The following is a 27,866-nucleotide window of genomic DNA, read 5'->3' as shown; positions in this document are numbered from 1 at the left end:
GAGAGTCCTGATGAAAACATTCAACGAAAATGGACCTACAGAACTCATTTCAAGGCCACTTGTACCATGATTATAGAGAGCTGAGCAAAATAAGTGAAGGCTGCAGTTGAGAAAAGAAATGCATTGATTCACTGTGATGAGGGAGGTATTAAACAAATAATCAGCTATTTAGCTGCTGGATTGTGTTGCATTAGTTTCTCTCTGCAGAAGGACCATAGACTCCGCATAACCCTGTGGGAAGGTGCCGTATGGCTGGATTTTGCGTGAATGCTTCATACTGTCTGCTCTGCTCTGCTCTGTGTATGTGAAGCTCAGCCCTGCCCTCGTTCAAGCAGACACACAGACCTACATCCATGACACAGAGTGCAGAGAGGAGCAGAGGAGAGAGACGGCTAGTCTTGACCTCACACCCAGCGTGCTGTTATTGGCTGGGGGCTACACAAATGCAGCCAAAAAAGCCACGTGAGAATGTTAACTCTCCTCATTGGTCAGATGTGTCTGGGGCAGGAGCAAGAATGTAAGCTCAAGAAGAAGGTCCTAAAGAAGGTCCCATCTATGCAAATATTAAGAAGACTTCATTGCATAAGCAGAGCGACAGCAGGGGCAGAGGGGGCATCCGCCCCAGGGCCCATGCTCAGCAGGGACCCCGCTGGGGACGTAGCATGCAACCCAGCGCAGTAGGAATATTAGAACTTAAGTCTCTCTCTTTTTCTATTAATTGTCTATGGTAGTTCTTATTACTACCGATGTAACAACCCCTCCGACCACAATGTGGGTTGCAATGGCAGAGTAGCGCTGTCTGTATTTGCGCTCAATGACTCCACAGGAAGTGAAGACTGCAGAAGCTGCGATTCAAAGTTTATGACTAACTTCCCTGAAAACGTCAGCCAAAATATGAGATATTCCTGTGTTTTTATGTTTGTCGTCAATGGTTATGTCCTGCTCAACACACAGCAAAGTGAGGTTGGCCTCATCCATGCATGAATGCAAATAGCAGATAGCTGAAACACTGTCTTGCAAGTTTCATTCACCACAAAGTGGTTGGCAGGTTTGCCACCATGAATGAGAGGAGGATGAAGTTTTAAAAAGGGACTGTGATATGTACAATGTCCATTAACTTGTTCGGATAGATGTTCTATGGAGGATGGTGGAATACACAAATTCACTTCAGTTTTGGTTATGAAGAAATCAGTCACAATGTTAAATTAATCTGTTGTTTAACTCCATGCTTACCACATCTCAGCACCTGTCTGTGTCACTGCCTGTGGTGTTGTAGACCGCTGTGTTTATTTTATGTTTATCTTCTTCCTGTGTAAAAAAGACATGGTACTGAGACAGTGCACCTGGCCTGGTGCTGTCTATTGGTGGTGGTGCTGAACAGTTTGTCAATCGATGCATGTAGAGCGCCGTGTGGTGTCTTCAGTGCTGAAACATTTGAGCGCGACTGGCAACTGGTTTTCTTTTTTGTTCTTCAGAACAAGCTTGTCTGTCAAAGGGGCTTAACTGTATGTTTTATTAGACAGGCTTGCTCGGCTCAATCAATTTGTGTTTATGGATAGGATAGAATATATCAGCTATTTTGCAGTTGTGAATTTTAAAATGTACTTTACTACTTTGCTTTACTACTTGCTACTTGAACTTCATCAGAAGGGCCCATTAAGAACGTTTAACCCCTTTGGCTGAGAGTCTAGCTCCACCCCTGCTTCATTGTTAGTCCAGGTCCACCAGTCCAGACCTTGTTTAATTCTCCAGATAGCTGCTAGCAACTGTGGATTTAGCTCATATGCATCCCAGCATGCAAATGTTGCCCCCCTGGCCTGGTGGGTGGGTGTGTTCATACACCCTGCAGCTTTATGTAAAAACAAAGAGGCAGAAAACTTTAGCTTGTGTTCAGCTCCACTGAAGGATTTATTCTGCTTCTTCAACATAAGAATACTTAACACTTGACTCCCTGAGGTGATCAACTAAATGCTCATTGTAGCATCGGGCAAGTTACTGTATCCTCAAATACAAGAGATATCCACAATATCTTCAAAAAATACATTAGTAACCATGGCATTGAAAACTGAAGCACTGTGAAATAACCAAAATGAATGTCCATAAGTGTCCCTGTTCTTCAGTTGCACTTAAATTACATATTAACCAGTAGCATTTGGTCACTGCAACTAACATCTTCCCAAGTTCAACACTTTCATCACATTGCACATAAAACAATAATATACAACCTCACAGTGAGTAACTATTAAATTTACACCTTATATTACTCCTACTCCATTGTCAAACATTCACAAATTACTGTATTTACACCTCCTTTAAAGTCAGTAACAACCACACATATACAGGGAAACAGTTTAACAGACTGTGGATACATGCACTAGCACTTTATGTATCTTCACACTGATTAACAAGCCAAAACAAAACCCTTTTACATGTCTCATTAGCATTTCTATTGTACTGTGTATTCTACCTTACTCATTAGCAACAGGTCCGCTAGCCTAGCATCACAGTGTTTAGCTAAACATCTCTATTTCATTTCATATTCACATTTAACTTATTATTTTTGCAATGGACTGTACCATAGTCCCAGTGACTTTCTATCTTTTTATGCCATTTTTAATTCCTGTATATACATCTTTAACCCTTTACACTCTGCATATTTATATCTGGTATACACAACATTTTTAACCCTTTACACAAAGCATACCTGGCTTAGGGAGCCATTTAGCTTGGGCCAGATTGATGTTGGCTCACATTCCCACCACCAACAAACCACTCCAGAATTTGCTTGTGACCAGACCAAGACTACTTCTTCTAAAGGGTCTTGGTGTGGTTGTTCTGGTCAGCACCTGAGTATAATTGCTGTGTTCAGATCTGCCCAAACAAATCATAAAAAAGGGGAAAAACAAACCAGAGTCCAATTCAACTGGACTAAATAGGTGTGAAAATGCCCTTTCACGCCTAACCTAGTTGGTTTGATTCAATCAAACTCTCAAGCATGTAAATATATTTTATGATTTGGCAACAATGTCACCAGAAGTGCAGGGAGTTACCCGTCAGTCGACATGATTTCATGTTTACAGTTGTATAATAAATCAGTGTGAACAAGAAATGAACCAGAACTAAAAGGCAACAATGTATCATGTTGTTCCAGGCAAAATGAACCACTACATGCGTGAAAGACACCTAAGATGCAGACATGATCCAGACACTCACAGCCACTATGATGTGGACATGTCAGAGGTTGGAGGATATCTTGATGGGGGTTTTCAACACTCTCTCAAATGTATGTCGGCACAGTTATTGATCCCTTCCCTTTGACGGATATATTCGAGGTGGTTCCAGAGGATTTATAAGATCACAGCTAACAAAGATGAAGCTGTGGCCTTCTCTTCACTGCTTCCTCATCAGTTGACTCTTTTCAGATAGAAAAACCACCGTCTCAGTAACACTGGCTGGAGGAGGTAACAGCACAAGTCTTAATTTAAAACTGGACAAACTAATGTGTACTTACCTTTTCACTTTTCCTTTTGTAATTATTGATAAGTTAATATATTATTGATTTAAAAGGTATGGTGTGTAGGATTTAGTGGCATCTAGCAGTGAGGTTGTAGATTGCAACAAACTGAATACCCCCCCCCCCCCCCCCCCTTCCAAGCATGTAGGAGAACCTATGGTGGCCCTCTCTAGAGCCAATGTTTGGTTTGTCTGTTCTAGGCTACTGTAGAAACATGGCGGTGCAACATGGCAGGCTCCATGGAAGAGGACCTGCTCCCTATGTTGATATAAAGACTCATTCTAAAGGTAACAAACACAGCGATTCTTATTTTCAGGTGATTATACAATAATTAAAACATACTTATGAATATTATATTCCATTTCTGCCAAGTCCGTTCCGTTATTGGGTGGTTGTAGGCATTTGAGAATGGTTTGTTGTTTGACATTTTGAAATTTTAATATATTTTTCAATATACTTTAACTATAAAATTCACCTGTTCTCTCTGTCATACAATGTATAACCTACCAATCAACACCTGTGTGTGCTGTAATCTTCTGTCTGCACTTTGATGGTTGTAATTACCATTATTTTCAGTGTGTGGTAGCACTTCTCTTGTTTTCATTGTATTCTGTAAACAGCATTGAGACACTTTGTGGAGACTGGTCTCTGCACAGACAGTGGGGGAGGGATAGAGGGAGAGAACGGATGAGTGGTCAAAAAGATAGATTAAGGGGAGGAGAGTAAGGGGGGAGGGAGAGAAGACAGATGAAGGAGGGAAGGTGACAGAGAAGATGGGAGGAAACAAGGATGGATGAGGAAAGGAAAGAAGAATGAGTGAACTCAAAGAACAATCCCCTATGTATATCGAAACAACAAAGACTATAATTAAAATCATAGAAAACTGAATTTATATCTTTCTTTGGATATTAATTATTCCATTTCATCTCTTAATTACCTTCTTCCTTTCTCTTGTCTTTCTCTTTTCTTCCTTTCCTTGTCTTGTACTCCCCTTCCTCAGAAAACAAATGTAGGAGAGGGAAACAGAATGCAGATAAAGGAATAAAAAGGTGATGTATAAAACTAAAAAATGATCAAAGTAATAAATAAACAATTATTACTCAAATTAAAACATAAATAATGACATGCAAATAAATATGTAAATGACTGAACAACCACACAAATAAGCAGATCTGAGCCAAATGTATTGGCCACACACACACACACACACACACACACACACACACACAGCCTGACGAATTGTTTGTCCTTGGGAACAAACTGTAAAGGTTGACTTGATCAGAAGCCTGTGGTGATTTGTGTGTGTGGTTGGACCAGGTATTCCTCATGTTGTGGGGACATAAATCTGTTTACTTACTACTAATTATGTAGTTTTGTAACATTTGCACATGTACAGTACTTTTGCATTTTTGTGGATTAATTTGCATTGTAACACACACAGGAAGAAGAGAGGAGACAAGCAAACCACCAAAAATACACATAACTCCTGTACATACAGTGTGTACACCCGTGAACACTCCTTCTCTTTCACAGTATAAACCACTCCTTTTTTCATCAGAAGCTCAGATCGAGTGACTTCTGAGCTACACGGTACAAGACATCTCATCCTCAAATAGACACAAATTCCTCCAGTGTTGTGAGAATAAGAAAGGGTTCATCTCAACTTGCAGGTGAAGGAGGGAGGATGGGTGAGTAATCAGATGATTGAGGACATCTGATAAAAAGGAAATGAAGATCCGGTGTTGGCCCTTTTGCCTGACCAGCAGCAGAAGCACACAGCTTTACATATAGCCGTTGCTTATATGACTATTATATCCAGTGATATATACAGTACCAGTCAATCACAGCCATACATATTCATTTGAATGCTTTGTTAATAACCCACATGGCTTTATGCTCCCTTTTTATTCAGATACAACCTGTCATCTATGGCGGTGACTCTCAAAGTGAGGTCCAGGGACCCCCATGGGTTCCTGAAGGGGTTCCAGGGGAGCCCCAGAAAAATTGGGAATGATTTATTTTCACTATAATTCCATCTATAAGTAACACAATGACAGAATGTATTACTATTGTGGTCATGGGTTTCATACACTTTCTGTAATAAAACATTGAAAAGCAAAAATCTTATCAGATGGGGGACCCTTTGACTAAATGACATAGGGGTCCATGGTCAGTTTAGGGGTCCTTGATGTGAAAAAGTTTGAGAACCACTGATCAATGGTCATCATCATCATCAATATTCAAACCTTTCAATAAAACTGTCAATCTGATCTATCCATTTCCTGTGCTCCTTATGTCTGACAACACAACCAGTAGTGTTTATCCTCACCTGGAAACCAGTGCAATCAGTCCCACAATCTCCCACATGGTCCTCTGAGTTGAGGCCAGTAAATATTATTGGTACATCTTAATTCTTAATGGAATCCATGTTTCTCTCACTTTTGCTTACGGCTTAGTCTCTTTCACTGAAGATGCAAGGAGAGACACAAGGAAAAGATGCAAGGAGAGAGGAAAAGAGGAAATACGTTTTTAGAGAAATGAGACATCCTTTCCTCTTAGGTGTGATGTGAAGCGGCGTCCATTTCTGATGACAGCGGCATAGCCAACATCTTTTGTTACCGTCATATTCACACTGACACAAACAGTAGCCACCACACCTCCACTCCCTTCATGAATCTGTTCAGACACAATCACTTTATAATTTATGTTTTCATTGAGTCATTTGTCATATTGTGCCACACTGATATCTGCTCAGTAATGGCAATGAAAAAAAGGTCTTTAGGCTTGATATGTCATTTACTCCGTCACTGTGATGAGCAAATTCATTCAATTCAATCACTGTGATTCAGCAAATAAGCTGCTGAATCCAATTAGGTGTGTTCATAAACTATCAGCTGTAAACCAACTGAGTCCTTTCAACTCATTAAGCTAATTAAGAATGTCAGGTAACATGCTTGTATAAGTGTCAGATAATACTTGACCAAACTTGCACGCTCCACAAGGATCAGAACGATTGTGAAATGTCCAATAGCAGGATAACTTGTGTGCTTGCCACATGGCACATGTTCCAAGAGCAAGAACAAGAACATTCCCAACACAGGAGAGTATGACTGCAGTGTCCGTAAAACACATTTTATGGACCAGGTGGTTCAGAGAAATGTTGTGATTCCATGAAGAAGAGAAGTGTGAGAAGTATCTCAGCTCTCAGATGTACATCGCTTTGGATAAAACCGTCTGCTAAATGAAATTGTAAGTAACAGTTTTCTTTGTTTTGTAGATTGATAGTGCATCAATATATGCACACCTCAATCCCTACTTGCCAGTCTTTACTATGTACTTTGATGGGCAGGAGGACCTCATGGCTGACTACAGGCTGGGACGGCAATCCATGGAGGCCTTAATGAGGATTCTACCATCAAAGTACATCCAAGGATGGTCACATGAGCAGATAGGACTGCAGACTCCGGTAAGAGTTGAGGTGGAGGATTGTGTATATATGTTAATAATGACTGGTGTACAGCTACAGATATTATGGGGACATAGAATACCTGGCTTTGACATGCAGAACCTTCTTTATGCTGAGAGTTTACTGTCGTCTTAATCACAGCTGTTTACATACCAACAAAGCCACTGTATACTACCTGCTCAGCACCAAAAGGCAAAGAGACAGTTGTATAGCTGTAGACTAGCTGGTGAACATAGTGGAGCATTTAGCATCTAAAGAGCCAGATATTTCCCTCAGGAGTTGGTAGAGAGCAAAAACAGAGCTAAAAGAGAGTGAATATTGGACTCTAACCTGGCTGTCATCACGCTGCCCTCACTAACTTTGTAAGCATGTACATTTATAGCTATTAAAGATATATCTCTGGTTGTTGCCTGGACTATTTGGACCCTGTCCTGCTCCACCTCACATCTGATACATTTGCCAAATGGGGATTCTGAGGATGAAACAGCTACACCTGCATTAAGGTTAGTACCATGACTCAGACAATACTGTTCTCTCCAGCTCATCCCCCATTCTACCTCATTATCTACTGAGCTGTGTCTCAAAGAGGACATTTATGTTTACTTCTTAGTTCTGCTCAGCTCAGTTACCACTGCACACTCGTCTCTGTTGCTTCCTCCATTAATCAAGGTCCTACTTGTAAACTCTGAAGAGCAGAAAAAGGAGAGAATAGTCAAATCAAAAAGAGACCGTCCTTAGTGCTTCACCCATTTTGTGCATTTAGAGGAACCTTTTTCTCTTCTCTTTCCTGAGTTTAGAAAAACTGAAGAAAAAAAAAAAAATGTCCAAGATATCTGATGATGAAAAGACCAAACCAGAGAGAAGATCTGTCTTCAGGGCATTCAGACCAAAACTGAGTAGAAAGTAGAAAGTCCAGCACAGCAGGCTGTTGGAAAGTGAGGACATTTTTGGAAAGTAACAACACTATTTAACATGTGGACCTTTTAGGAGTATGGGGCATTTTACTAAGACAGGACATTTAAGAAAACTAAGGCCATTGAAAGTGACTGTTATGGGCTATTACAGAGAACCCCAGGTTGCAGAACACAGAGACAGAGGCGAGGAATTGGAATCAGATTATTGGTTTTATTACAACCTCATGTTGAGATAAAAAGGAGCAGCAGAGTCTTAGTGGCAAGGGGGAGGCAGATGCTGGCAGATGGATCTGAGGCTGAGGCAGGTGCAGGGGACTGAGCAGGAGAATGGGCAGAACAAAGCAGGGCAGGAAGAGTCCACATGGCTCGGGGGAACTGAGGAGATCCAGAGCAGGCTCTGGTAGATCAGGAGGGAGTCAGGGGCAGAATCAGGCCAGGAATGCCACAGGCAGATAGAAACAAGAACTAACAAAAAGTTTCGACAGGTAAAAATATTCAAGGAGCTGGACCATGACTGACAAGGTGACCAAGTCTACGATCTGGCAGAGTGTGGAAGTTGGTACCAGGTATTTGAAGCAGAGTAGGATGATGATGATGGCTGGCAGCTGGTGACCTGACTCCACACACCTGACTCCACTCCTGCAATCAAACACAGAGAGAGAGAGAGAGTGAGAGAGAAAGGGAGGGGGAGAGAGGCTGCCAGCTAGGCAGAGGTAGAGGGCCTGACAGTGACAACATTTTCAGAAAGCAGTGACATTCTGTAAAATTCTGACATTTTAGGAAACATTATATACAGAGAGGGAAAAGCGGAGGACCTTTTTCAAAAGTGTTTGGTGAGGGCATTTTGTGTCATCCTGACTTGAAAGAGTTTAGACTTGGTTTTAGGGAATAAAGTAAAGAATTAAAGAATAAAGTTTAGGTTAAGGTCAGTGAGTGGATTATGTCAATGAGGGTCCTCACAAGTAAGTACAAACATGTGTCCCACAGTATAGTGAGAGCTTCCTCTAGTTCAGTCAGTTCAACCAAATTACACACACACACACACACACACACACCATTATTCACTGACCTCATAGTATGTAGTCAGTCAGGGAGCTACGGTGGCCTGCCCTGATATGGTGGCTGTGAAGTGCAAATCACAACGAGAAATCAAAAAACACAACAGCAAATAACAAAACACAACAAATTGCAAATCAAATTCACAATAGAGAAAACACGACAACATAATCAGCAAAAAAGAAACCAAAAAGCAGAAAACACAACATTAACGTCCACTGGAAAAGGACTGTCACTGATGGGACATATTTGAAATACGAAATAATTTTCAGATTGTGTTTACCTGCTGCTTTCACATGTAAACATGAACACTACCAATGATTCAACATTTGTGATTATCAATCATTTTAATGCAGGGCATACATATGAGGTGATACTTGATAGGCTGTCAACCCTTCACAATATCACAATGAGTATGTGCACTCGTTTAAAGACACGTTTAAAAGAAGCAGGGTTGTACAGAAGAAAGAACTATTCCCAACTAGCTGATTTGAGACATGCCATTCTGAAAGAGCTGCATGGGCCCAGCCAACTGTTTGGCTATTGGATATAGTGATGAGACTGTTGAAACAATGAAATCCACAAGGGACGGATTTTAGAACACGCCGGAGGTTTATGAGACGTACATATCATCCATGGGACTAAACTACATATGGCATGTAGATGGCTACGATAAGCTGAAACCCTCTGGCTTGGCTCTCTAAGGATGTATAGATGGCTTTTCAAGAGGAATAATGCAGCTTGTTTGTGGGACTACTAACAACAACCCATCTGTCATCACTCACAATTTAATTAATTGTGTCAAGTGCGTTGGTGTAATCCCCATGACAATTAAGAACTGACTTCGGAACAGAAAATGGGACAATGGCAGCAATACAATGCACCCTCCGCCATGAGCATACCAAGTACTATGCTGCAGGCTCATCAAGCCACAATTATGGCTCATCAGTAGGGGATCAGCATACTGAGTCATGGTGGTCCTTTGTCGGGAAAGGAAGGTAGGTTCATTTCTTTTTTATGGATTAAAAACACAGTGGAAACCACTTATAGTGATCACGTCTGTCTGGGTCAAATTGATCAGTGGATGATTATTATAACTGATTTTTTTCTTTTTTCTTCATTTCTCATGCAGATTACCATCTACTTGACATTTGTATATTTATTACATGAATATAAAATAATGAAACTAACTTCTTTGTTATTTAACTTTATTTTTACTTTACAGTACTTAGTTTTAAGTTATTCAATCATAATAGTTTTCTTGTCTTTTGTAAAATAAGCAACTTTACATTGAATGTATTCCCAGGGCTCAGTTTTGGATGGACCTGATGAGACCTGAGAGACCCTGGACACTTAAGTGGCAGCCTTGAACACCAGTGTTTACTGAGATTGTGCTTCAGTAATGTTGTGCAGAAAGACCTGGATGAATGAACCGACCTCTGGAGCAAACACAGGATTCTCCAGACATTCTCATGTCCTGGAGGGATTCCAAATAAACTCTGTCTCTTATCTCACAGGTAATCCATATTAACTCAGAATGAATTGACCATATACATTCTTATACAAATGCAAAGTGTTGTATTATTGCATAGATTGCATCACACTCATTATGGGAAATCCATTTGGATTATTGCATGTATAGGGAAATTATAGACTTTAATTTAATTTATAGGCTAGTTGTCCCTGCCTTTATTTACTTTCACATTTCTGTATATGAACCAGCAAACAGATCTAATTAAGAATGAACATTTTAAACTGCATTTTAAAAATTTTATGGACACATTTTTCTTTTCATGTTGAATTATATGATTGTCTCACTGTGCAGGCTTGGTTCAAGGGAGTGAAGACAGGGAACTAAGGCAGACTATTCATTCATGTGGTGATCCAGACATTCAGGATTAACTACAACATACTGTGGAACAAAATGGATTACAGTAGCCATATAATTCAAAGTCAGCTTCAGACCTATACATTACTCTCAAGGAAATAGCTGTGCTATAAATATGGACTAATATACAAATATGGATTACTGCAGACCTCTCTTAAGGGCCAGGTATTATGGAAAACAGCTTATTTCTGGCCCTTCCACGTGCTCCTTGGTATCACTGACTTTACTAACAGAGAAAATAATTCCATTTATTTAGCAGGAAATGGCCTTAGGACCATACATAACTGACAGATGATTGGTGGACTGGAAGTGCTTGTTTTTTGTGAAATGCTATTAAAATCTTGGCTGTTAACTGACCTATAAATGGCATGAAGAGTTTTCATTGTTAATTAAAGGTCATTATCCCAAAGTTCTCAAATGTGTTTTTGCTTTTTTTTCAATGTCAGGTTTGGCAACCGGAGTTCTGGGACTCTACATTTAATTGTTCCTCTGCCCTCAAAAAGGTTGTTTCAGTTTTATTACAGAAAGCCAGCATATGTAGTACTGTGCATCTTCCTAGACTAGAATTGAGAATCCATCATATTTGTCAGTAAATACACTGTGACAGGTGACACTTTTTTATTACTATTGTTGTAACATACTTGGTAGATATACCAATCACAGAACAAATAACATGGTCTAAGCAGTCAAGGCCACAACAAATACGACAAAAAAATTAATGTAAAACCATTAATACATTTTTTTTTAAAAATCCAGACAAAGCATAGCCAAGTTTTAAAAGCACCCAAAGCCTGGAGACGTCTGTATCCCAAACTCCATGTTTGTGTAAAGAGGTATGTTCATTTGAAGCAGACTACCTTGATAAATCCTGAGACTGGTTTAATTCTGAGTGGTTAGAAAAATAAACAGGTCAAAACAAGTTAATTGAAATTTTGAATAAGACTGTTTATGAAGTATGCAGCCAAATTATGCTCACATTTAGGTGATGAAAGCAAACCAACAGCAAAAAAAAAAGAAGAAGAAAAAAAAGAGTAAATAGCAGGAACCAAGATCAGGACAAAAATGTCAGCTAATCAGTCAACCCTCTCAAGCCAAGGGTTGAAAATATCTACATGAATACATTTATGGATATAATCAGTAACGACTTAAGCCCAATTTCAGACAATGTGGGGGGTGAATACAATCATTTTTTATGTATGGCAACAAAACTTGCAGATTATAAAAGTTGTTGCATTAAGTACAAACATTATATTTATTGTCAAATCCACAGCAATGACTTCACTAATCTGTCAATGAACTTAAAGATGTAGTGATTGACACAACAAAGCAAAAATGAACTAGAAATTCTAGATCATCTAAGAAATGTTAAATATTAACATAAGGCCATGAGTAAGAAAAAAATTCCAGACTAAGCATAGTTGAGATTTAAAAACATCCAAAGCCTGGAGACTTCTGCATCCCAAACTCCATGTTTGTTTAAAGACACTGTATGAATGTAGGAGTGGTAGCTTGGGAATGGTGAATTGGTTAAAAACTCGATGCGTGGTAGTGTTTTTTTTCCCAGCAGGGGGGAGTGATGCTAGCCACTTTTTCAGAAACAAAAAGCAAGTCAACATTGTGCATTGTTTTAGAGTCTGCATTATCTAAAAAAAACATCAAATGAAGCATTTGTCTCCTATTTCACAGTGTGAGAAAACTGATAAAAGCTTAACCCTATTTACAAATACCTTACAAAAAAGCCATGACAGACCTTCACAGTCGAGAAGATAATCTGCCCAAAATCCAAGTATTATACCTTCTTTCTGCCGCTGAACTGAGGTCTGGTCTGAACATGCTTTCCATGTCTGCAGCAGTCAGGTTCTTAGCACAGTGGCACAAGACAGGGGCCAGCACACTGGAATGCTGCTGCAGTCCATCTTTGAATATTTGAATTGAATTTGCAGTTTATCAGGTCTCAAAGAAGAAATTAACTTCTTTGAGACCTGAAAGCAAAAGCTACAGATTTATGTAACTATAAACACTTTTACTAAAATGTATTTAAGTCCCTACTGACAGGATCTTTGCTTTAACATATTGTGAAATGAATTTTGATGACAGTGTAATGGCAGTAGAAGAATGACACTATAGCCATTAAGATTGGTTCTTTAGAAATCTTGCTTGCACTTTGCAATATGCAAGAAGTGTGTCAACCAAATGTTCTGTGAACATGTTCAGTCCTCCTCTTTCGACGGTCTACCTTCTTTTTTCACTGAGCTTTAAAACAAATGCAAGTATTGCTGCTGGGCTTTGAAAAAAAAAACAACCAATTTGCTCAGTTGCCTTTTTGTGAGAGTAATGTCAAAGAAAAAAAAAAACACAAAGAAAGTCAAGGTGTTGCCAAAACCAAAGTCTGTGGCTGCTTCAAAGCATTCATGTTATTAGTAATACCAAATTATGCCCAATCATGGGCCTGACAAATATCTGATATGTTGTTAAACATGGAATTATGACATGTTTTTGATGATTGAAGGCAGAGAATGAGTCGTTAGAAATATTACCTTTAAGTAACACTGTGGTTTCTGTGTGTAATGCACTGTCTGAGGTACTCCATTACAAGTGTATGCTTCTCCTCTGAAGTGTTCACATGTCAGAAACATCCAACAGTTTGGAACATGATGCTGTTTTGCAGAGATTCCACCAATTCTGCTTTCCAGACCTGTTAAAAAGACTTAAATTGAAAGACCAACCAAAAACTATCCCCGATTGGTTTAAACAGACTTCCTTTTAATATGAAAAAAAAAACAAATCTTGTGATGGATGGCCAAATGGTATAAGCAACTGCAGTTGTCATAAAATAATCCTTCCAAGGGCTCCTCACATCCTCACAATTTACCACCTCTCCTCTACACACCCTTAAATGTTCTCAAAGTTTGAGTCATTTCTTTGCCAGATTTTATGTCCAAAGACAAAAAGTGTATTTTTTGTCTCATTCAGAAAGTATAAAGTGGAGGCCGAGAGTAAAGTACTTCCCCAAGGTCTTGATTTACTTAAACAGGTTTGTGGATGTACAATCGTCATCGTCGTCCATGAAAAACCAAAAATGTATCAAATACTTTCCCATCACTCTGAAAACTGGGATCATTTTTTTTTTTTTCTAACCCTTTTAAAAATAATAAAACTTCTGGTCTGTTGATTTGAGTATATCCTTATTCTGAATTACTAAAATGATCTTCATGTGTCCTTTTAATAAATCCACTCTTTGAGTCAAGGTACCTGATGCAGAACTTTCTTTATCTCCTCATCTGTAATATCTTCCACAGTGGTGCAGAGACTGAGCTTCCCTGCAATGTGATTCACAAGGTCCTTTGAGAGGAAATTGATTTGATTTGATTTATTGATTGGGACAGTGTGCAGTTTTAAACATTAAAGATGCACTGCACCGGAGCCAGCTCGAAGCTAATTTGCATCCGTAGTCCCCCGCAATCAAAACATACAACAGCACAACAACAAACAGTACAAAGCAAAAAAACAAACAAACAAATAAAACAGACAAAAAACAAAAACCCAACAAAAAACAAACAAAAAAACCCAACAAAAAACCACACCAAAACAAAACAAAACAAAAAAAACCACACAGAACACATACAAAACACAAAATACAAAGCTACACACAACAGCACATCACATACACCCACAATGTCAATCAGAAACTAACAATGCAAACTAGACTCAGTGGTCACACAGCTGATTAGTCATTTTTTTAGTTTGACCTTGAATGCATTGATAGAACTACAGTTCTTCATATCATCAGGTAGGGTATTCCACTGAGTTATGGCTTTCACTGAGAAAGCTGACTGCCCAAATGCAGTGCGACGAAATGGTCTGGTACAATCTTGTATAGAGTATATTCTGGAGGATCTAATAGAACTTACTGAGCGAGTGTACACAAAGTCACATAGTGGAGAAGGGGCAAAACCATTTAACATTTTATAAATTAAGTACAAATTAATCTAAAGTTATCAAAGCTCAGTAAATTATATTTCTCCAGTACCCTACAGTGATGGAAATGCATTGGCGTTTTGTCCAGAGTTTTTAGAGTTTGTTTGTATAAGGACTAAAGAGGTTTTATGGTGTGGTTTTGTGTCTAAAATTTGCTAAATTGTATTCTATGGTTTTAACCGTTTTTTTTAAACATGTTTCTTAAAGTTCGAATTTGGATCCAATGTCACACCAAGATATTTAAAATCAGTACCTATGTCAATTTTGTCACCTTTGATGAAAATATCAGCATTAGGAGGTTATACCATAGTTTTAGAGAAAAACATACCCTTTGTCTTGTTTACATTTAGACTCAGTTATGATTGATCAAACCAATGTGTGATCCTTTCCAATGCAATTGTTAGCTTAGCAGCAGCTAACTCAGCTGTTTCTGCATGTGTGTACACAGAGGTGTCATCTGCATACATTTGTAGTTCTACATCATGACACTGTTGAGGGAGATCATTAAAATATAAGCTAAATAATACGGGACCTAACACTGACCCTTGTGGAACACCTACTGTGCACTTCATGTTACTGTACAGTGTCACCAACTTTAACACATTGTATCCTATTGGATAAACATGAAGACATCCATGCCAGTGCTCTAGATGAGAAGTTAAATTTAGAGAGTGTTGATATTAAAACATCATGATTGACTATAGAATGCTTTATGCAGATCTAAAAATACAGCTCCAGCTACTCCTCCTTTGTCAAGTCTTGATTTAATTTGCTCTATTGAGTGAAAGGTAGCAGTTTCAGTGGAATGATTTGCTCTGAAGCCAAATTGCATACAATGTAGACCAAAATTGCTTGTATTAAGAAATGTTGTCAGTTGTTTAATGACAACTTTCTCAGCAACCTTTGAGAGTACTGGCAGTATACTTATTGGTCTGTAGTTACTGGCTTCAAGGTGGTCTCCAGATTTAAAAATAGGTGTGACAATGGCACATTTCCAGTCATCAGGAAGGGAGTTGTGTTTAAAAGACAAGTTTATTAAATGAGCAGTACGGGGAGTTAAAATATCTTTGTGTGATTTGACACAAAGTGTCAAATTGGAAAGCATCTCTACTTTTGGAGCTTTTTAAGGAGCTGATGATTTTGTTTACTTGTAACTCATTACTCTCTACCAGCTCGAAAACCTGCCCTGTAGCATCTATAGGAACAACATCCAGTTTCTTTTTCGTAAATTTTTTTCCAAGCTTATATACAGACTCAAGAAAAAACTGATTAAAGACAGAAGCAACAGTAAAATGATCTTCAATTAACTTTCCCTATACTTTGAATTTAAAATGTTGGGTCCCTCCTTGTGAGATTATCGATGTTTTTCCAGATCAATTTACTGTTGCCTTTTGCCTCATTCAAAATATTGAGATAAAAACGAGATTTAGCTTCTCTTAGCTCTTACATTACTTTGTTCCTTAAACCTTTATAAATCAGCATGTCAGTGTCTCTTCTAGTTTTAATTGCCTTCCTTAGTGCAGCATCTCTAGATTTCATTAGCTTCCACAAATTTTTTCCAAAAATTGTTTTTATTTTTAGATTTTATCTGTATCTTCACATTAAATCTTTTCCTCACAGAGTTGATTCTGTGAGTAAAAGTAACACAGCCATAGTCCAGATCATTAGAGGACAGTACATCATCCCAGTTCAAGCTGTTAATTTCATTGGTAAATTCGTCTTGCTTAGCTCTGGGTATGCATTGAAGGATCATTGTCTTAGTTGCTGTGGTCTTAAATCTACTTTTAGTCAGTTTTCTCACACATAGGGTTAGGTTATGATCTGATAAGCCAGTGATTAAATGATAGCTTTTAGTTATTCTCTCTGGTTTGTTAGTAAATATCAGATCAATTTGTGTACTGGAGCATTTTGCAATCCTAGTTGGGCCTTTTACTAGTTGTTCTAGTTGGAATTTCTCTGTGATCATTTTTAGTTTTTTCCTCTCAGTTTTATCCTCCCAGTTCACATTAAAATCACCCATAAGTAATAATTCATTATTGAGATTGCACTCTTTCAAGACTTATGTGAGTTGATCATAGAAAGTGTCATCTGCAGAAGGAGGCCTATAGATACCTATGATGTTAAAAGACAGTTGCTGGGATCACATTATTTTTATCCCAACATTTTCTAACGAGTTACCTGCATTATAAACCACACGTTCACATTTGATGTTGTCTCTCACATAAAAAAGCGCCCCTCCTCCTCTTCCATCAGGTCTCCTCTTCTGAAACATTGGTATCCAGGCACCGTGAACACACTTGCAGGAGTTGTTTGTTTCAAAAAAAAAAAAAAAAGACCTGCTGTATTCACACATGGGCTAAATTGGACATTACGCGGACTTTGTAATAGGGAGCTGGTAGGGTAAAGTCAGTTTAATGTCCGGTCCAACTGATTCAGACATTTGAGTTCACACATACAGCTTCTGTGGATAATGTCAGGAAATTTTCAGGGTTGCAGTGCATATGTGAAGGGGGCTTTGGATCCAAAATGGATCTTTAACCTCTGAGGTCTGCCGACGCGGCGCTGTGTCCTATGCAATGTTTCAGTTAATATCTTTTTGCGATTATACAGCGCAGAAATACGGTTCATGGTTCTCGTGGAGATCATACGTGACTCACAGAGATAACAGGCTGAGAAGACAGTTTGCCCAGATCTCACAGTGCATTATTGGTGGACTTGTGTGTCTGCCTTTTGAAACTAACCAGATGACAAGGCTAGGCCGACACACACGTCACTGCCTCTCACCCATAGACTATGAAAGCTGTCACCGTGTTTCTCACTTACTTAGCATGCTGTTTGTTTTCAGAGAGAAGATATCAAAGCAGTATACTGTTGAAGAAGCTCTTCCAGTGATCTGGGGAAGGATGATGGAGCTTCTGAGTCAGAGGGATTTCTTTCACATGATGAAGAGCAATACGAAGATAAAAGAGATCCGTTTGAAGATGGGTAAGTGTGACATTGAACTTCATGTGTAAATGTGACCATCTTGGCCAAGTGCTGCTTCTGTGCGCAATGCGTAAAAATGATTTGTGTATCAATAGTCATGAACTTTGACTGCCATTGAGTGAAGATTTACTCTGTGTAAAAGTTATGTTATGTAAATGTGACCTTCACTTACAAACAGTATAATTGAATGGATACATTTTGGCAGTTGACTATTTTATCATACTGTTCTGTGCAGATGAGACTGTCTGTCTACACAGCAGCACTGCTCCCCCTGTCACCACCTCCAGGACACACCATGGAAGTACAGGGACTGTGATGTCCTCTGCTTGATGCTGGACAGAAACTGTTTTGTGGCATGACATGACAGCAGAAGTAACATTATTATGTAAATAGTGTGATTTTTATTTGAAAGTGAGAATAAAAGTTTATGCGAAATAAAAACTGTAATGCTCATTTACTCATTTTACACAGAGCTCTTGTTCAAAATGGTGCTTCATACTAGAGATAGCTGAGATTGTTCTGAACAATTGGAAAAAAAATATCTAATTGTGATTATTTTGACTGATATTGCAATTGCAATATGATTTGTGATATTAGAGGGAATGATCATTTTTACGTTATTTTCGTTTTCACTGAAAAACATTAAAATGATTATGGTGTGATTTTTGCAGGGATCTGTACCAAACAAAGATGTTTTCTTAAGTTTGTAGAATATGATGTGTAAGCCAGGACATCTCTGCAGCATGACATTTAATTTAAAATGGTATTTTGACACACATTTCACAAATATTGTGCCTCCTATGATTTTCAAAGAATCTCTTGCAAACCTGAATAGTCTTTGTGACAGATGTAATGGCAGAGTAGACACATACTTAAAGGAAGAAGAGACAACCGTACACTGTATTCACTTGCTCAATAAAGATCATGTAATATATACAACATTTCTGTCAAAGACCTTCTTTATGTCTGCTTTTTTCTTCCAGTATTCCAGAAAGCTTGTTAATGTTGGGGTTGGATTGGCTGGAGGACTCTGTAATACCGCAGGGAAGCAAATGAAAAAGATGTTTTTATAAATGCCAACGCATGCATTACTGGTGCATAAACACAATGATAGTGGTATAAATAAAATGCATGGCTAGACTGCACAGGGTCCCCTAGGAATTTCTCCAGCCCCGGTGGGAGACTTCCCCCCTCCCTCCCCTTAACTGATGCCACATGAAAGATTGCAACCAATACGAAGTTATTGGCACATTTGTATGTCAGCGTTTACATTTTTTGCTTTACTATTCAAGGCTTCAAACAAAATAAAAACCAGGAAAGAACTGTATAGGCTGGATTTATACCACAAAACTATTATATAACAGCAGCTCTGAAATGAGAAGACAGCAGAGTTGAACATAAAAAATTCCCCTTACTCAGCTGTCTATGAGTCTATTTTCACCTGATCCCTTCTCCTGTAGTTTCTCCTTGTCTTCCCTCCTTTTCTTTATCTTCTATTCTTCCCATATCTTCCCTTATTTTATTAATTTCTCTGTTATTCCTCATCCTTCAGAATGTTGCTTCTTGGTATCCTTTCTAATTCTAATTTCATGTATTTCTTTTGCCTTTTTAAAACAGTGAAAAATAAATCTAGGTATCTGGTAAATTATTTTAGGTATTCATATGGCAAACAGTATTTTACCCATTCAAGTTAGCATTCACATGAATTAATGGCAGATATTAAAAATGGAAAAGTCTATGCCATTTTCTGCCCATTTGCCCATTTTCTGTGATAAATAAATTTAACTCACTTCATTTGTCTCTTATACATGATTAGACAGCCAATAGTATTATTATTATTGTTGAGGTCATAGTGGGTGGTAGTGGTGTACTGGAGTGCATTATACTGAAGGTGTTCCTAATATTTGAAAATGCATAAACTTCATAAATATAGACTTTATGGCAGAGCTGTTGTATTGGATTGTATTAGATTGCACAGGTGTACCTACAGTAATGAAGTAGCCGGTGAGTGTGTGTTTTCACAAGTTTTCAGTTTTTCTGTTACTTGAAAAATATGTATTATCATTTCTGGTGTAACGGAACGTAGTTGATCCATGATCCTTACGGATCTCACCCAATGATTCGGTATGCATGTGAACCGTGGATTATGTGCAAATGTAGTGTCTCTTTGGAGACAAAGTAAACAAACTGCGGTAAGTACAAGTCATGGACAGACAGCGGATTTTGAAGAGCAGCAACCAAACCAGCATTTAACGGGTCCGAAGTGACATCTGCAAGTATGTTTACACGCTGTTTAATGTGCTGCAGCTGAGCAGCTACTTAGCTAGCTAGCTGCTAATTGACGTTAGCGGTGCACTTTTCCCCGGTGAATATTTGTTTGGTGGCTCGTTCAACAAGCTAAGCTGCAGGACAAGACATGTGTTCATGTTTGTAAGTTATCATCAAGTTTTGATGATGTGGATACAGGCTACTGTTTAATTCACTACCAAGTTTAAAGAGGACTTATTATGCTCATTTCAACCTTCAATTTTTAGAGCACTTTATGCAGCCCCTCAATATACATAGTTTCTCTTACAGTCCGTCTTAGCTCCTGTCTCTTTAAGGCCCCCCTCCCAATGAGCCCACTCTGTTCTGATTGGTCAGCTTTAGTATCAGAGTTGTGTAACATTACTGTCATTGCAAATCAAACATTTCCTGCTTTACTGCTTCAAATTAAAAGCTTTTATTATTGGGAGACTTTTATTGTGAATAATTTACAGGAAGTAAAAACATGTTCCTCACTGACTTAGCAGAGCTTCGTCGTGGCTTGGTGTAACTACTCCCAGACCAGAGCAGCGAACTTGCACGCTGTGCACGTAGCAGATGTCCATATAAAGAAATCCATCACAAACTGATGTCAGCTCAGGCTAAAAGTGGAAACTCAGCGTTCAGAGTTGTCTGAAACTGCTGCTTTCTGCTCACAGGGATTACTGCTACATACGTTTACCTGGTTATTTGACACGTCGGTCGCTTTTAACATGAACATCCGACATTGTGACATCATATATATGTCTGAAAATAAGGAAAAGCATAATATGTCCCATTTAAAGGAGGAAGGTATCATTCCTCATATTACACTTTAATTTAGCAATTGAGTGTTGAATATTGTATATATTTTAACATCATTGGACATCTTGAATCTTGTTGTCATTTAGGACATGGCCAAACGTTCCTTGTTTGAAGTGTTTTACAGAATAAATGGAAAGCAAAGTTATACTTATATATATTTTTTTCTTTTTTCTTTTTGCTGATACGAAAAAATGATCTGATCCCTGACTCAAAATCATGATACAATCTGTACTGTGAGTTTTTTCATTGTATTTCATTGTATTGGAACCATGTATGTAGCCTGGGAAACCCACTCACTAGCTTGCTCAGGTAGACGATGGCCTCCATTAGCAACAATACGTTTTCAGCGACCTTTTTGCTGGAGAGAGAGGTTGACAATTGCATGACACTGAGTGAAGAGGAAAATGGACCACACACTGTGCAAATTTCAAGGTATTTACCCCAAAATAGCCTATAATAGCCTGTAAACTTATATAATTATTATTCAGCTTTTTTACTGAATCACATGGTTCCCTCGCAGTCCAGTACTAGCGGAGCAGATACTCATCTATCAAAGGGTGTTAGCCCCGAAGTTAGCAACAACACGTTAGCTTAACTTGACAGTCTCACTAAAAGTGAACTGACTTTTAAGGTGCTCTTTAACAGAGAACGGAGAAATGTGTGGCTGATGAGTCTCTGTCTTGAGTTTTTCATATGCCCCCACAGATGACAACAACCACCCCCCCCCCCCCGTCACTCCAAAGCAGTCAACCTAGGGGAAACACTGCCTGGTTTACATCAACTTTTTTAATGAAGACAAAGGCCCAGTAGCACAGACTTGACTGACTTGGGTTCTGTCCAGGAATTGCTGTCCCTACCTTTTCCATTTGGTGAAATGTCATTGTGTTTTGTGAAATGTTGTTTTCCAAAATGTCGTAATTTCTGAAATGTCGTGCTTTATGACTGTTGTTGTGTTTTCTGAAATGTTGTGTTTTATTGTTGTGCTATCTAGCCTCAGGGCTAGATACCAAGTTTTAATATTTTCCACCCACAGAACAAGTTGTCCCCGTGAAAACTGTCTCCAGTGTGTTCTGTGGATTATCCAGAGGAACATGGACATTGTTTCTAGAAAGATTTGTTGCTGTTGAGTTCATTTTTCAGTGCTAACCAACTAACAAACCAATTCACCTCCATCATATTGGGGTGCAGGGAGAAAAAAAACCCATCAGGGAAGAGAAGAAATATGTTTGTTTGTAATTTTGGCAGATGGATCCTTTAACGTCTGTGTGTCAGATTGCAGTGTTGCTTTAATGCTTCTGCGGCAGCTGCTCTGACCTCTGTTAGCTTGAACCTCATACTCACACTGCCTTTAATTACATTTCTAACTTCTACTGGATTAACACACACACACACACACTGTATGCCCCAGGGAGCAGTGCTGCCCCAACTGAAGCTGCTAAGCTACTTTTAATCATCTTTACATTTGTCAAGAACGGCAATTATGATGGAGGCAAGATTATTTTTTAGAGGTTGTTAACACTGGTTCACCTAATGGGAGGAAAGAGGAGGGGGAGACGTTATGGTGGCGGATGGGAAGGAGGAGAAGATGGAGGGACGAGAGGAACAAGTACATACTCGCTGGTTCAAGTTTTATCGTAGAGAATTAGAAAACACAACAATCTTCTTCTTCTCCTTTTTTTGAAGTTCTTTTATGCAGTCCAGTGGAACAGAAAACAATTATGTTCTGTTTATTCTATTCTGTGAGGGAGACATGATGAGCGTGATTGGTTGTACAGGTTGTTGCTCCAGCACATCAGAAGACATTTGCATGAAGTTGAACCTTTCACACCTTCCCCACATCGCACCTTCTCGAGTCTTTGAATCCATATGTGTGAAGATGCTTTGAGACAGTGAGCGGTTCTGCTGCCACAGGTCTCCACAATGTAACATGACGGCGACGCTGCCACCAACGCGGGCGTCAGCAGCAACACTAGGAAAGAGAAGAGGCTGCTACTATTCTCACTTTTTGCAGCTTGTCATGTGACCATGGCAACAACAGAACACAGTCAGAGGAAAGTGAGGGAAAACTGTGCAGCACCCCGAGTTAATACTTTTAATTTTAGTTTATTTTGCACAAATAATAAGACACAAAACTGAATCTCATAATGCATTACATGTACAAAAGGACTGGTGCTGCTGAGATTAAAAAAAAAAACAAACAAAAAAACAAGAGGGCTTACAAAGACATCTCACCAAAAAAAAAAAAAGGACAATATCTAAAACTGAAGTTTGCCAAGGAAGAAAATACATAAATTCAGAGTTTTTAATAGAGGTGAGAAGATTGTGTTGCAATATGCTGGTACTTATTTCACAGCTGAGCTCCTCTTTGTCTGATAGAGAACTGACAGAGAGTTGATTTACATGTCTGCTGTTATATGTTTGGATAAGAAAAAACTTTTAAATTTTGTGACAGCAGTAAAATCACAGGTGTAAATAATAAAATGAATGATGACTGAGTTCCATGTAGGTGCTTGAGTGTCCTGGTATTGTACATGCAGGTACACCGTCACACTGTAATGACTTACTGGGACACTTAGAGCCATGGTTAATGTTCTTAGTAACACCTGTTCTTTTCATACTGTGACAAATCTAAATGCTTGCAGAGAAAAAAAAAGCAGCTGACAAAACAAGTCTGACTGTACCTTCATCACTGTAGAACTGTAGACTTTTAATCTTCCTTGACTTTGAACACCTCTTACTGTCAAACTAAGTTGTTAAGCCAACATGGTTGAGACATTTTACAGCTTGTTTACACAGAAGGTGTTTCAGCCGTTTTTTCAGTTGTCTGTCTTGCACACGTTTGATAGACAACTTTTGTAGACAACTATCTGCACAGGCTGTGTGTCTATTTAAAGCAGGAGATCCACTGAGCTAGTAAATACCAGGTGTGGCAGATTATTGCTCAGTTGCATCAATTAGGCTGATGATGTCACAGGCTGACAACACAGATTAAAACTCAACGCTCACATCATGCAAACACCTTCAGTTCTTTTGAGGGTTTTAAACCAGTGTTCAAGGAAGGTTTATATCTGCTGACGGCAAATTATTATTATTTTCTTTGATTCTTTGATTTCCTGTTGGTGCCCCCTAGTTTTACATTTTAAATACTGTTCCATTATCAGTCTACGTAGATGGAGACCTTGTTTCCATACAGCAAATCAAATCTTGCATAAAGCGGTAACATGGCGTTCTATCAAAGGCAGAGCAGACGGTCACACTGAGCCTGATAGCATCCTGCTACATAACACAAGCCACAAACTCTGAACAACAACCCACATTAGCTTTCCTGCTAAAGTCTCCTTATCTAACTTGCAAACATGAACACGTCTTGTCACCTTAGCTTGTTGAACGAGCCACCAAACAAACATTCACCACTAACGTCAGTTAGCAGGCTGCTCAGCTGCAGCACATTATACAGCATGTAAACATACCTGCAAATGTCATTTCAAGGACTTGTAGCAGCAGTTTGTTTACTTTGTATCTTGTTTCCTTCAGTGTTACAGATGTAGCCCGCCAGCTGCTGTCAATGAAACAAAAAGACAAAAAGGAACGTTTCTGATATTTACCCAAACATCATTTTTCTTCATGTTCATATTAGTAGTACAAAACAATTTCTAATATATTTTTAAACACCTGTTGCCGGTATTTTTGACTGAAAAGAGGGATGATTAAATGTGATTTCAGCTGGACTTTAAGCAGTAGGATGTCTCAGTGTTTGATCAGTTATTTCAGTGTTGCTGTAAACATTTATAGTCATCTATTCATCTCCATTCATTCCAGGTGGTGGGTCCAACCTGTCAGGTTTAACCATAAACTGTATATATATATATATATATATATGTATATAACAAGGATGATTTCCAGATTAAGTGGATGCTCAAAATGACCCAACCGTGTCATGTATGAGCATTTCCTATTGTGTAAGGAATTCTGACACCTAACTGATATTATAAAACTTCCTGTTATATTGGAAACCTGGTATTTTCTAGCTGTTGTTTCCTGACACCCTTACCTGCTCCTGATGCCTTTTTAGAGTAACGTTGCTCTTATATCAAGTCTGTTTACTTCTGTTTTACATGCGTAACTACAGTGATTATGTGTTGGGCTCTGAGGGCTGCCAAAATTCAGAGGACCTATCCTCAACACTGTGCCTGAACGCATCCTGTGTAAACACAGTGCCATCCACCTGTTTTTATTTGCATTCTCAATTGGCACCTGGGAAAAAAAACCTGAGGATAAATGTAAAAAAATTTTAAAAAATCTCAAAATATCACAAAGTTTTTTGCTTGGCTGATGTGGAAAGTTATTATTATTATTAGTCTCTATTAAACAAGGACCATGCACAAAAAACATTCATCTCAAAATGAGAAGAGATGATTTATGGCAGATTTAGCTATTAGCTAATTTCCATCTGTGGTCCCTGGGCAGGTACACACAGAACAATCACCAGGTACTAAAAACATTCATTAACACGCAACAACATCACATAGTCTCTATCACACTAACAATTATACAGACAAATCTAAAAACACACATCATCATATAAATACTGGCACATTCATCCAGTACAACTATACAATTACAATTCAATACAATTTAAAATCTGAATCACAGTCAAACTAATGTTGATATAACTAGTTGCTCAATATCAATTTTTTTGCACCAAAACAAAGAATGAAAGTCTGTGCAAATTTTAAGCTCAGCAGGAAGCCTATTCCCATGTTTGATGGCAGTTGGTGTATTGATAAACGCTAAATGCGAAGACTCTGATGCTGCCTCAAATTAATACATGAAATGAACATAAATGCCATATTTCCATTATGTTTTCTGCATTGTTTTTCACCGTTTCAAGTTTGACTGGCACTTCACAGCATCTCAAGTTTAATGGCCCCCAACTGGAAATCAGCGCTACTGTTTATCCCAACGACGCCAACTTCCCGAATTTGTATAACAGCAATGGATGGAAATGTGCATTTGTTCAAATTTTCTGGAAATTCGGTTAAAATTGATGGAAATTTGGCTACAGATGGAGGACTGAAGCTATTGCTGCTGTTCTGCTAACATCTAATACAGACATTGTCTTACACACATTGGTGGTGTCATGCAGTGTCGTGGTAATTAATGCCCATTGCACACATCGAACACTGTCTTTAGAGGTGCTCAGAATCATGGAAGTTTGAACATCTACAGTTCCATGACAACGGAGCAAAGCCAATCTGCTTATGAAGACCATGTGATACGGTTGGCAGCTCCAGAACAAGCAAGTAAGTGGACCTTGATTTGAGATTAAGTTGAGTTGAGTTGAGTTTTTTCAGTTCTCAAAGTTGGAATATGTTGAATGTTTATATTAGATAAACTTGCTATATAAATCATTTCATATTGTTGAAGCTGGAATGCAGGACTTTTGTCTCCCTCTTCTGGCAGTGAGAGTAAAGGGGGGCGCTCAGCTCGATGTTACTAGAACGAGGGGAGAACATTTCTCTTTGTTTGATAATGTTAAAAGTAAAGTTAGACTATTCTGTCGGCTTCATTTTAAAAAAGGCGAGAAAAAAAGAGAGCACAGCTGTGACTGAGTGAGCTAGAGAGAGAATGAAGAGAGGGAGCACTGGTAGCGAGAAAGCCGGTGAATCAGATCAATAAAACGTTATTTTCTGATTGTTTCACAGCGGTTACATTCTAGAGCACAAATACACCCACACCCCCACACACACCTCCACTCAACCCTGCAACGCCTGATTTGGTGTGAATACGGCCTGACACAGGCATGCAGCATGCTCTCATGCACACCCCGAAGCAAACAGATAGGACCAGTAAGACAGATACGCTTTGACGGTCCACCGGCCCAAAAACGTATTTTTTGATAGCCCACCAAGATTTGTCCCAGTATGCCCGATGGCCAGAACACACTGGCCGTAACCTACTGTTGTAGCTGTAAAATAGTGGATAGTTTTGAGCGTCACACGACCCCCACGAAATGACTCGTTTCATTATCAGCATTTGATCCATTCGGTCCTAAAACGTCTAGAAGAGCTGCACTATTGACAGCCAAACGGCCAACGTGGGAATGTCACCCCTAACATGAGATTTAAAAACGCCATATACTGTGAAATACAGAGAGATTTATCTGGCGGTGATAGGCTTAATCAGCATTGTGTGAACTTGTTTGGCAAGGGCTTGAATGTAACAGATGTTCATTTATATATATATAAGAGTTCTGCGCTGCAGGTTTAACTGCTCTGCTGTCTTTAGGGTACAATATGCTCTATCAAATATTATCTTAAAGTCTGGTAATATTCTTTCCAGATAAAATATCCAGATACAGATTACACATTAACTCCAGCAGGAGATAGTGTCTAGGTTATGAGAACACCTGCCAGCCAATCAGAAACCAGGATTTCCTGCAGTGTAACTCATGTGATACATGAGATGGTCTGTGTGTGAAAGTCAGAGACCCACAGCAGGTGGGCCTGTCAGCAAGAACAAAATACACACACACACACACACACACACACACACACACACACACACACACACACACACACAGTGTTTCACAGATTCACACAGTCTCTCTCTCTCTCTGTCTGTCAGTGTCAGTCACCCTAATAGGGTGCTGTCAGGGTGTCCAAGCAGTCACTCTGGTGTATACTTGATGGATTTTCCCCAACAGAGCATCACACACACACACACACACACACACAGAGGGTATCTGCACCTGGTCCTCTGAGCTCAGTGTGTTCAGATGCTGACTGTCTCAACATTTTCCTGAAGTTTAATGAAGATAAATCTGATGCTACCAGCTGAACTGATAAGCCCCGCCTCTTCCTGTAGACAAAAAACACCCTATGCATCACACCCCATGTCTCCTGGGGGGGCCCTGCTGCTGCCCCATGGATTTATTCTAAAAATAATTGCCTGACA

General features: G+C 39.0%; 2 long non-coding RNA genes across 2 annotated transcripts; one reads left to right on the top strand and one right to left on the bottom strand.

The window, feature by feature from the left end:
* Positions 1-8,085: 8,085 nt before the first annotated feature.
* Positions 8,086-9,021, bottom strand: LOC121885268. Its single transcript, XR_006092519.1, has 2 exons — positions 8,964-9,021; positions 8,086-8,533 (listed from the first exon to the last, which is right to left on the bottom strand). It is a non-coding gene; the product is annotated as an uncharacterized LOC121885268 (long non-coding RNA).
* A 43-nt stretch (positions 9,022-9,064) lies between these two features.
* Positions 9,065-11,289, top strand: LOC121885267. The gene is made up of 3 exons (XR_006092518.1): positions 9,065-9,948; positions 10,257-10,467; positions 10,776-11,289. It is a non-coding gene; the product is annotated as an uncharacterized LOC121885267 (long non-coding RNA).
* The last annotated feature ends 16,577 nt before the right edge of the window (positions 11,290-27,866 follow it).

Source organism: Thunnus maccoyii, chromosome 19, assembly GCF_910596095.1.
Source record: "Thunnus maccoyii chromosome 19, fThuMac1.1, whole genome shotgun sequence".
Classification (NCBI taxonomy): Eukaryota; Metazoa; Chordata; class Actinopteri; order Scombriformes; family Scombridae; genus Thunnus; species Thunnus maccoyii.
Note: the sequence above shows the minus strand (reverse complement) of the source record. Positions and strands in the feature narration are given on the sequence as shown.